General features: G+C 37.8%; 1 long non-coding RNA gene across 1 annotated transcript; it reads left to right on the top strand.

Moving 5' to 3' along the window:
* The first annotated feature begins 236 nt into the window (after nt 1-236).
* LOC129763286 (uncharacterized) lies at nt 237-996 on the top strand. Its single transcript, XR_008740874.1, has 4 exons — nt 237-325; nt 385-531; nt 591-756; nt 818-996. It is a non-coding gene; the product is annotated as an uncharacterized LOC129763286 (long non-coding RNA).
* Nucleotides 997-12773: the final 11777 nt, after the last annotated feature.

The raw sequence follows: 12773 nt of genomic DNA, 5'->3' as shown, positions 1-12773 counted from the left end.
ACCAAGTGTCGATTATGACAATAACTTTTCAACCACCAGATCTTTATGGTTTCATAATTGATCTGCCCACCCAGTTTCATATATTTTCGAGCGGTTATGGACCCGATGTGGACCGAATGTCACAAAGTACTATAAAAGTACTGGATTAAAGCTCCTGTCTCACCCCCGCATGAAGGACTGTCTATAGTTTGAACTATAAAAGTACGCGATAACTGGTGCTGAGCGAAATGGCATCACTGCAGCGATTGCCTTCCCTCTCTCGCATTGAACTGTCATTCAGATAAACAAAAACGAGAGAAGTGAATGGATTAAACAATTTGCTTGAGTAAGTATGTTTTTCTTTAATTAATGTTTAATTTGGATGTCTTTTTCTTTGAATTGCAGCTAACAGAAATTCGAGGAATAAAATAATGGGTTGATTTTAAGGATAATAGTACCATGTACTATTCCTACGCAATAGTCCGGAATAAGTTCCAGTTGTGTTTCCTTGTGTATAGAACCCGCGATTAAGTGTGTGTCAATAGCAACTTGGTATGTATATCTATTGAATATGTGCAATAAATTATTAAATGAAATGCATTTCATTTCAGAGTACGCCCCAGTTGTGGAAAAGCTTCTGTTGCTATGGCTCCAATTACCGAACCTCAAATTTGCCGGAGTAAAACCCGTATCTGTATTCAACGATTGTATTAAACACACTCTTCGCTAATGCTATCAACATCCAGGATATGAACAGGAATAAATAGGAATGTTCAGGTAAAACTCACTTGCACAATTTATAATAATCAATACATTTATGTCTACATTTACTTTTTAGTGAAAATTTGATTCATCCACACCGGTGAACCAAAATGTTCTCTCTGAACGGTGTAGCATATAATTTGTTCAAAAGAAAATTTGGTTCGCTCATTATATAGTGCTTTTATCTATTATAACTGTAGTACAGCCATGTATTAGTATTGATGTAAATAAACCAGCATTGTAAATAAATTAAATAATTTCCATCGCCGGTTTTTTAAATGTTTGTTTCAACTTTCATGAAAACAAATACCACCATAATGAGGGTTAAGCAGTTTTTCAATCGGTCGACGCGGTGCCAGATTGGCACAGGTTTGGCTCGAAATTGGTTGTCGAATACGAAGGGTAGGTCGACAAAATCGTTGCAAAATGGCACGATATCGGTACCGTTGTCGACACCATTTGTTGGGACCAATCTGGCACAACAATGTAGAGTGGGCACTTGCTTAGACGTTTAATGCAACGAATGAGTGTGAGTGATTTATTTACTTCGCTGTTTATTGATCGCGTTTATACTTGCATTAATCTCAACACGGTTTCTGTAAATTTAACGGAAAAAAATTTCCTTCAACACATGGATAAATTACATCCGATTCGCGTTCATATTTATTGCTGCTAACTGCGAATAGTAATCGGGTAACATATTCTCCATAGAATAGTCCAGCAGCGAAAAGTCCGGACGGAAACGCATTCATTGTGGCATTCCGTTATTTATTTCTGCGGTATCTGCTCCACGACACATTGCAATGAGTTTGCTGTGCTTGTTTCGTGTGTATTGATGGTCACCGTTTGCGTGAATAACTAGCAGCTTTATTTTGTAAGTTTTTTTTCATGCATTCGGTGAGAATTAACAGTAACATATGGATTGAAGTTCACGTGCGACATTTAATGATCCATTTAGACCACCAACGATTCAGATATGGTACCGTCGATGGGGGGTGAAAATGGGTTATGGGGGTGAAATTGAGTCAAAGGTGGAAAAAGTTACTATTAGTAATATCTTGACAAATATTGCGAATATTTTTGAAAGCTGTGAGCCGTTTAATAGGAGACACATTTCCACAACTTCCAATGCATAATACTTAACTGTAGTAGAAATAATTTGATTGATCAAATAACACCTCAGAAAAAATAGCATGCCCAGCATCATCCAGAACTACTAAAATTGTAAATATTGAACAGAATTATTCTTTAGAGTCTTGCCAGATAAGTTGTTACGGTTGAGACGGAAAGCTATAAAAAACACACCTCGATTTCAATACAAACAACTTTAAACACTTTACATTACACAAAATACTTAACACTGAACACAACACTTTAAACAATATCCGCAGCAGTAGAACCTGAATCCGCATCTGCAAAGAAAGAGTAATTAGTAATGCTATATATCTGAATATTAATTGTTACTTACCTTTTCAACACGGAACAAAACCTGATACACATTATTTGCACCTCTTGAAACACAACAGCACAACAAAACAACATATAGACAATCATAACAATCACAAACAATAACAAGCGAATTGTCAAAGGACCAGGAACGGATGGAGAAGAACCCGCCATACAACGCGCAATTGTGTTATAGCGAATATTCCAGACGCAATCCAAACAAACGCTATTCAAATGACTATGGGCTAATCGCTGAAATAGGGCACGAAGTGTTAAGAACAGGGTCAGTCACAATAAACTCATCGATCAGTATAGATCAAGCGCTTTTGACTATATACGATCTCATTTTTCCGATAATCATCGGGTAGCCAATTTACTCTTCATCAATCTGGAACGCTGCTCAGAAACTATCTGGGTGAAGACATAAGTCATTACTGATTTTGAACATCAATTTTTTTTTTCATTTGAATTTCAATATTTTCGAAATAATCTCTGAGAATGGGTCAAGCGCAAAATTGAATTCCATGCCAAACTGATATAGGGATTGTCAGATTCTCATGAATAATGGTAGTTTTATTCCTCATCGTAAAATATTAGACCCGTATTTTTAATTTTTTTCCATCAGGGTGGCCAAATCAACATATCCGAATATCAGAGAGATGTTTTTTTCGTTTTCGAGTGATTTTGCAAAGTTATCATGTTTTCAATTTTCGTTCAATATTCCTATGCGACTGGACAACATCTATGCGACTAGAATCAAATTTCTATGCATATATAGTATTTCATGTGGCTTCAAATTGGTATGTCGATCATCTGAATCAGCCCGGTAGTTTAGAAGTTAAGAATTAAAAAAAATCATTTTTGATTTTGAGAAATAAATACGTCCTGGTTCGCTTCCGATATTGAACTGTTAATTTCCTTGCAATCTGAACTGAACCTTTTGGTTTGTTTAACTAAATTTTGCTAACTTACTGAGGAAGAATCCAGACTATATCTACACGAATTCTTTCTCTGGCCTAAAATTAAAAGGAAGAGAAAGATCTCCATTTCCTACTCAGAAACCGCATCGGTTTCTGCCTGTCTATTTGCCAGCGTGGGATTTTTCCCATCCGTGGTTTTTCTCTCTTCTTATCTTACCACTACGCTACCCGCGTAGGATCCCAAGTAATCATTTGCATTATTTGTTCTATTCCTTTCCTTCGCATAGCGCGCTATCTCTACCATGTGCGCTTGCGCTGCACAATGGTTGATTGCCCTGATCCTAAATTTGTGCGTCATTATGCGCTGCTTATCGCTTAAATACATGCGTTTAGCGTCCTATTCTCGTTTGGGTCTTGTTTATTCGAGTCATAAGATCTAGCGCTCTTTTCTCGAGAAGCTATGTAAACCAAAAATGAAGAAAAGAAAAAAACACGTGGTTCCCTCCTGCTGGCATTGATTTGTTATCATTCGTTTATGCTTTTCATTTATGTCCGTTGCGCTTCAATTTTCAATTTCATACATTGAAAATTGAAGCGCAACGTCTGGAACTGGGTTATGTGTCTGATTGCGCTTTAATTGACATAACCCAGTTCCTGTTTTTCGATGCCAACTGTCTTCAAATTGCATGAAACGTCGAGATCTACTGTCATCTCGAAATTTTGTTTTGTCAAAAATCGACTCTCTGGGACTCGTTTTTCGGAATACGGAGCAAAATGTATGGTTTAGGGTGCCAATGAAAATCGTCATCTCGATTTTTCATACGGGACTTCCAGCGAAATGTTGATTTGTATGGTAAAATACCCTATGCAAAATATTAACTCGACCGGACTTTATTTAATAGTGTCGCAGACGTCAAAATGTGGGGTGGGATTGGGTCATCTTTCATTAATAATATTCAACTTGAACACTTACGAATGTTCATCATTAGAAAACATTTCTACGTAATCAGAATCGTGTTTTACTCTAATATCCGATAGTTATTCAACAAAAAGTTCGACAAAATCCTTTTTTGACCCATTTTTACCCCCATCGATGGTAACTGTTATTGTCTTTGTTAGTTTTTTTTTCTCCCTTTCCACTTTCCGGCGTCGGCCTATTAGTCTTTGGCATTTGACTGATATATTGTAACTCTACTTTTCCGATAGAACACCGACAGAGTTCCAGACAAACTTCACTAGCGTAAGAACTGGACAATGATGTTGCGTAGTTATACTTCGATGCTATTCAAATAAAATTTGAGTATTTTGTTGGAGAAAATTCTGCGGTCAGAACGGAAATCCTCCGTTACGATCAACGTGACGCTAACAACTCGGCCAAGGGAGCCACCTACATAAAAACCTGAATTGATTGATAAATTATATTTATCAAAATACACATCGATTCGGTTCAATGTCTTAATCATATAAATTCACAAACGCTTATTTTTCAACATTGACGAGAGATGAGTTTCCCAGTTAGTATGATCAGTTTTAACTGCTAACTCTGTTGGAAAATTGTATTTCCCTGGTTGATATAAAAGTTAGAACGGGAAACTCTCCCTAATTCAAATCAATAAAAATATAGAAAAAAACGCTACATTCTCGAAAACGGAAATCCTCAGTATAACCTTTATTAATAAAATTTGTACAACAATTTTTATTGATAAAGGTACATCAAGCGCATTAATCTTGACATAAAACTGCTTACGAACCGCTCAGTTCCAATCTGAACCAAAATCAGGCCATCAATCGTATCGATGGGCCAGTAAAGCATAATAACTCTCCCTCGGAAAGGCGTAAATTCCTGCCGATTCAAGCCTTCGAGCCGTCTATCGGGGGTTCCGGCTATCATTTTTGAGAAGATGATAATTTATGGTCCATGATTATGCTACTATACCGTTGCTCTAACCTTCGACCTAGGCGCCAATTTTGGCGTCAAAGGCCTGGAATGACTTTCGATAAGAACTATATCAGCAAAGGTGTATTTAACAACGTGGCGATCGGCCGAGGGGGGGCCCAGGTGGAGTGAAATGGCAGTGGATTAAAACCTGCTATCGTCACGTTCGGCTCATAGTCGATAAAAGACAAAGAAAAAGCCTGGGAGGCAATAAATTTCCACAGCCCGAGAAAACTAGTAAGCCAACCACGTGGCCCATTCAACGCCTATTATATTGACCCTAATATCGGTGGCTTGGGTTCAGGTGCACGAGACAAAGAAGGAGGCAGGGGGAGAAAATGATGGTGATTACTAAAATCTATAAACTGTGGGAGGGAGTGATGCTTGAGGGGAGCCGACCGACAAGCAATTTTCAGGTCAGTACTGCCGATCGGTATGACCATAATCGATTGTATCATGAACGGAAATGGCTGTCGATGAAGGGATAAGCGTAATTGCGGTTTTGGCAGGAGCGTGTCATTTCTCTTACTACTTCGTTAAGATCTAACAAATTATTGTGCTGGTTAACCAAGAGCCGATTATGGACGGAACGTGCTTGGTGTTGATGTTACAGATTCGATTTGATGGGGACGCACGGTGAGTTTTGTTCCAATTACGGGATGATGGAGCTCCAAGTTTCGTTATTTTTTGTGGAGAGTTTACTAGCCTCCTTAAACTCGCGCATCGGTCCTGTTTTATAATATTGTTCAGTTAAATGTATAAGTTAATTCTAGTAATATAGAATATTCATTGGGTATAATTCATATCATTATTTCAACATCATTCTTATTTGATTTAAGTTCTTTTTGCCACCGTTATGAACGAAAAAAGAATGAGGACTTTGTTAGTTTCATACGTGCAAAAGCAAAATACAAATGTTTGGCTTTCACATACAGTGATGCTTCTGAATCGGGACACTTTTTCATTACATTCAATATCATGCCTAAATCATTACATTTTTTGCATGTTGAATTAATGTGATTGATAGTTACTATTGTGTCAATTTAGTTTAGTGTACCTAGCTGTTAACAAAAAAATGTAAAAAATCAAAAATTAATGTGAATTCCACAAACCCATGTCCGGAATAAAAAGCACATTCAGAAAATCTTTTAAATCCGGACGATCAAAAGTTGACGATTAAATTCCTCATTGAAGAAGTTGCATAAGGGTATGTTAGAAAACTTGGTATGGAGTATGGAGTGTGGAGCAAAGATTTTCGACCCGGGAAACCGCAAAACTCTTCGGTATACAGCACGGGGTCGATTATATGACCCGTTTGTATGTACATGGGTAACTTTGTAACTTTGTCTGTAGCGCTGTCCCACATTAATAGAAATTTAACCCCCTTCCTGTTGACCGATCGATCTGAAATTTTGTAACACACCTTTATCTCTGCAGTCATTATAAAACTGCGTATTTCATAGTCTTGAAAATCCAAAATGGCGGCCGCTATAAAATGGCGGATTTCATATGTTTTCTAAACCCCAACAATATAGGTATAAAACGAAAGGGTTTGACTAGTAGAACACAGTTATTTGTGAAAAATTCAAATCCAAAATGGCCGCCAGCACGAAATGGCGCCATAAACATTTTTTTCCAAACCTTATAAATATGGGTATCAAATGAAAGGGCTTGATTAGTAGAATACAATTATTGATTAAAAATGTAGATCCAAGATTTTTATTTTTTATTTATTTCACTTCGTCTTAGATTTAAAAAAAAAACATCTCACAGACTGACAAATCTTAAATACTACCTAATATTCCTAATTCTACGTTTAAAAACACATTTAGATACATTAAAATCGAAGTGACATTGAACTTCATTAAACGCACGGAATCAGCTGGACAAAGGACAGTTTTGCCCGTACGACGTTGTATGCGGCCGTATCGCCAATAGCTGTCTTTCGCGGAGCTGTCTGGTGGGAGCGTAAAACCGTATCTCGCTGATTAACTCCGCACAGTCGATGTTTCCGGACAGTAAATCGAAGACGAACAGACGTTGAATTTTCTTCCGCCTCGCCGAAAGCGTTTCTATGTCAATAAGCATGCAGCGACTTTCGTAATCAGGAAGATGAGCGGGATCATTCCATGGCAGTTGTCTTAAGGCGTAGCGAATAAAACAGCGTTGCACTTTTTCGATCCTGATGATGTGCGTTGTATGGTAAGGAGCCCACACGCATGCTGCGTATTCAAGGACACTTCGAACCATTGAGCTGTACAGAGCCTTCAGCGTGTACGGGTCACGGAAGGACTGCGTGTTCCGCCGGATAAACCCTAGAACAGCGTATCCTTTTGCGATGACGTTGTTGATGTGTTCGGTAAACTTTAGTTTGATGTCGAGAATTACCCCGAGATCTCGAATGGAGGTAACGCGATCGATAACAGCAGAACCAATTATGTAGTCATGGGACAGAAACGATTGGCGCCTTGTAAATGTGATTGTCTTGCACTTGCTGATGTTCAACTCCATGCCATTATCAGCACACCATGCAACCAATTCATTCACGTCAGCTTGTAGAGCATAGCAGTCCAATATGGAAGAGATTGTCCTAAATATTTTTAGGTCATCAGCGTAGAAAAGCTTACCAGACCTCAGCCGGCTGGCGAGATCATTGACGAAGAGAATGAAAATCAAGGGCCCAAGAACGCTCCCTTGAGGGACGCCGGATGAAATAAGATATGTACGGGAACGAGCACTTCCAACTCTCACGAAAGCTTATCTATCGGTTAGATACGATCTGAGCCACTCAGTTATCCTATCAGGAAGTCCAATATGTTTGAGTTTCGCGATAGCTAGTTCGTGGGGGACTTTATCAAAAGCTTTCGAGAAATCAAAATAGATAGCATCTACCTGACTGCGACTTTCTACAGTTTCCGACAGAACGCTCATGTAACTCATCAGATTTGAAACGGTTGAACATTTCTTCACAAAACCATGTTGAGCATCAGTTATGAACGAACGAACCGCATTAAAGAGACTCCGGTGGACGAGTTCTTCAAAAACTTTAGCAATGCAGCATAATATCGAGATTCCTCGGTAGTTACAAATGGCGTGAACACTAGCAGACTTGTGAATTGGAGTGATCGATGCCATCTTCCACACCTCTGGAAACCTACGCTCGCTCAGGGAACGATTGAAGATTGTGCTGATAGGAGTTTTTAATGCATCTGCACATTCCTTTAGAAATGCTGGAGGTAGACAGTCTGTACCGGCACCCTTGGAAGCGTCAAGGTTTTTCAAAACTGCAGCTACGTCATTTGGGGCGAAAGTTAATAGCGGAAGGTTTATGTCAAACGATGGAATGTTTCGACCAGCCGCTGATAAACTGGGAGTGTCACGATTGTGCACGCTACTAAAAAAGTCCGCGAAAAAGTCAGCGATATTCTCGGGCGAGTCCGCAGTAGCTCCATCATGCGTCATTCCTGAGGGAATTCGAGTAGTATTTTTCAGGTCTCTAATGTAGGACCAGAAAGATGCTGGATCACGTTTCAAGTTTGATTCGGTGCGGTTGTTGTAACTTCGAAACGCGTTTTCTTGACATTCATTGTAGATCGTTTCAAGGTGTTTTAATTTATCCCTGTTGCACGAAGATCTTTCGCGGAAAAAACGTTTACGTGATTTCCGAACGATATTACGAAGGTGTCGTAGTTCTGGTGTCCACCAAGGGAGTTTTGAGTGAATTGCGGAACTCCTGTGTTTTCGTGGAACTTGATCGTCGAGTATGCTAAAAACCTTTTCATAGAACAGTGCAGCTGTCTGGTCTGTGGATGCGTCGCCGAGTATAGCATCCCAGTCAACCGCCGCAAGCAGGTCATTAAGCGCTACGAAGTCACATCGTTTAAAATCGAAATCATCAACATCACTTACGCCGATATGGTTTTGATTTCCAGCCACGATTTCAAGCCGGAGAACAAACGGGTTATGGTGAGGATCAATTTTTAAAAGCGAAGATGGTGGATCAATGAGCTCTACATAGGTAGATTCACTCACAAACGCCAGGTCAAGAAGACGTCCGTTTGCGTTACGAACTGAGTTGATTTGGTGAAGTCCGGATGTGAGGATGGATTCTGCAAATGCAATTTCAGATTCGGTAGAGGCGTTGATTGGCAGGTAACTGTTGCAGTTGCAAGATGGCGGCCGCTACAAAATGGTGGATAACACATTTTCTCAGAACCCCATTATTATGGGTATTAAATGAACGAGATTGACTAGTAGAACACAGTTTTTCATGAAAAATGCAAAGCCAAAATGGCCGCCACCACAAAATGTTTTGATTTTTTTTTTCAAAACTGCATCAAAATGTGTATAAAATGAAGGGGTTGAGAAATGAAATGGGAAATGAGCCACGTCAGATTTCGATTTTCTACAGTTAGATGTTTCATTACATGTCCCTTGATTCTACAGTGCGGACTCGATTATATACAGTTTTTGATTTCTTTTCACTGTATATAATCGAATCCTGTATATAATCGAGTCAAGAAAAAATTGTGTTATTCGTTTTTTTTTGCATGTATTTTTTGTTTTTTGAATATTAAAGAGGAATTTGGGTTTTGATTCAACCCCTCAAAGTCAGAAAACACCTTTCTCACATGAAAACAATAAATTTATCCGGATTCTTTCAGAAGGTGCTAGACGATCATATTCGATGAAAAAAAAACCTTCTACGCATATGTTCGAATTTCAACAGTGACAGAGTTATAGAACTTTTTTTTTGTTACGGACTCTGTTGCCTCAAACTGGCTCTACATTACAAAGTACGCTACAGAAAACGATTTTGTTGCGTTTATTTGGAAGATGAGAAAATTTAGTACAAAATATAGTAGTAGAACATCTAAATAAGTGAATTTTAATAACATTTTGGATGTGAAAAATATAAAAGTTAATTATTTTTATGTGTTATTATTAATTTCATCCTAAAAAAGTATATTAAACTAGATTGTTTTTATCAATTAAATTGAAGCTTTTTAACCGTTCTACAATTTGTTCTTTGACACCGAACTTCTATCGTTCTTAATGTGGCTGCAATTTCGATATAAACAATTCTTGGTGAGAATTCAGTCAACATCTTCAAAAATCACGATTTTTACCCCACTGTACATGTAATAGCCACTTAAATTACACCTTAACGTTGAAAGGTTACATTTCTGCTTGAAATAAGTCATATTTGAAATATAAAAAAAAAAATTCCAAACTGTATATAATCGAGTCCAAAATTGTATATAATCGAATCACATATAATCGAGTCCGACCTGTATTTTAGTCTCATCATTGAAAGGGGTGTTGTAACTACTAACTGCTACCTGCCTTATTATTTTCTAGCTTTTAGTACATCATCTGTATTATCATTATGTTTAATCACAATGAAACCGTCGAACTTAAAAAGTGTTTTTTACTTATTTATTTTATTAGTTCTTAGTACATTATCTGTATCATTAGCATATTTCTCTACAATAAAACCTTTCAACAATTTCTTTAAAATTTTGAATTTGCATTTTTCATAAATAACCGTGTTCTACTAGTCGATCTCTTTCGTTTGATACCCATCTTGATGGGGTTTTGAGAAAATATGTAATCCGTTATTTAGTAGTAGCCGCCATCTTGGATTTATATTTTTCTTCAATAATTGTATTCTACTTATCAAGCCCTTTCATTTGATACCCATATTGATGGGGTTCTGAGGGAATATGTAATCTGCCATTTTGTAGCGACCGCCATCTTGGATTTACATTTTTCATAAATTACTGTATTCTACTAATCAAGCCCTTTCATTTGATACCCATATTGATACGATCTTGTAGTGGTCATCTTGTAAAAATACAATAAATAATTGAATTATTAAAAAAAAATGTACCAAACATGTTTCCATTTAGTCCCGCTACTTATGACGCACACGTTAATAAGTTCTACAAGAATTAATAAATAATTTCTCTCAAAAAATTGAAAAGAAAACAAGTGTCCGGATTTCAAAGCATGATTAAAAAAGTGTCCGGATTTAAAATCACGACACGATGAAAGAAATTCCAAATTTTGAACAAATATAACATGATTTTGTGGAATTCTGTGATTCATAACTTAGATGAAGGCCTTCTAATTCTATAGGAACGCTAATTTTTCATGCTATGGTATGTCAATATTTTTTAGTAGTTGAAGTTATATTCGTAAGCGCTTAAGCGTCCGGATTTCGAAACATTACTATACATGTCAGACTCTATTATATACAGTTTGACTTTTTTTTTGACGTAGAACTACGTCTTTCAGGAATGGAATGAGGAAATCAGAAAACTGGTAACGTTTCTATGAAATAAAGTCAACGTTAATAACCAGTTTCACTACGAACGAATTCTGGTGATTTGCTTTCCAATCGAATCGGAAATTCTCTAAGATTTGTTTGATATGCTATACATTATAATTTCCTAATCTCTAAACGATGTAAATTAATGAAAACTGGAAACCTTCCAATTTACCCATACATTTGTTCTGCCGATTTGAGTGCTTTCCTACCCATACTGTCAATAACGAGCAACTCATTCATTCGTTTCCGCCCGTTTCCAACTGATTTGGTATAAATAAGCCATCCGCGATTTGAAATAACAGTCTCGAGCGAGCTAGACGAACAGATAACATTTATTTCCCATTATTGATGTCACACACATATACACACACAGCTCGATACAAGAATTGAAAAAATTGAAGACATTGCCAAAAACCAGTGCAGTTTCGTACACATTTACTACAACAGCGTCGAAAAAGAGAAAGCCCTCTGTACCAAAGTATGGAGGACTATCCAGAATTTTGGAATTTGGCCATACTCTGCATTCATTTCGATACAACGGCCACGGCCTATGATACGAGGGTCGTCCAAAAAAAAAGTTTCAGCGCCTCAGAAATCGCGGAAAAATAAAGTTAGGACAAAAAACAAGGTGATTTTCGTAATCTACGTTTTATTTTATATTTTTCTACATAATCGCCGTAACGTTCGAGGCATTTTTCATAGCGTGGCACGAGTTTTTTCTATTCCGAGCGCGAAGTGCGTAGCGTCCAACTTTTTGAAGTACGATGTAACTGCGTCACGAATTTCTTCAGTGTTATCGAATCGTTGACCACCGAACGCCTGTTTCATCACCGGGAATAAGTGATAGTCGCTAGGGGCGAGGTCTGGGGAGTAAGGAGGATGCTCGAACACAGTCCATTTGATTTTTTTTTCAATTGCTCTTGAGTTACGCGAACATAATGGGGCCGCGCATTATCGTGGATAAGAAACACTCCTTTCGTCAATAAACCTGGCCTTTTGTTCTTAACCGCGGTTCTTAATCGGTCCGAAACTTCACAATAGTACGGTGATGAAAAAGGCGTTCGGCGGTCAACGATTCGATAATACTGAGAAATTTGTGACGCAGTTACATCGTACTTCAAAAAGTTTTTCGGAATAGAAAAACTCGTGCCACGCTATGAAAATTGCCTCGAATGTTACGGCGATTATGTAGAAAAATAGAAAATAAAACGTAGATTACGAAAATCACCTTGTTTTTTGTCCTAACTTTATTTTTCCGCGATTTCTGAGGCGCTGAAACTTATTTTTTGGACGACCCTCGTATCATAGGCCGTGGCCGTTGTATCGAAATGAATGCAGAGTATGGCCAAATTCCAAAATTCTGGATAGTCCTCCATACTTTGGTACAGAGGACTTT

The sequence above is a fragment of the Toxorhynchites rutilus genome, chromosome 1, assembly GCF_029784135.1.
Source record: "Toxorhynchites rutilus septentrionalis strain SRP chromosome 1, ASM2978413v1, whole genome shotgun sequence".
Lineage (NCBI taxonomy): Eukaryota > Metazoa > Arthropoda > Insecta > Diptera > Culicidae > Toxorhynchites > Toxorhynchites rutilus.
This window is presented reverse-complemented; position numbering and strand designations above follow the sequence as displayed.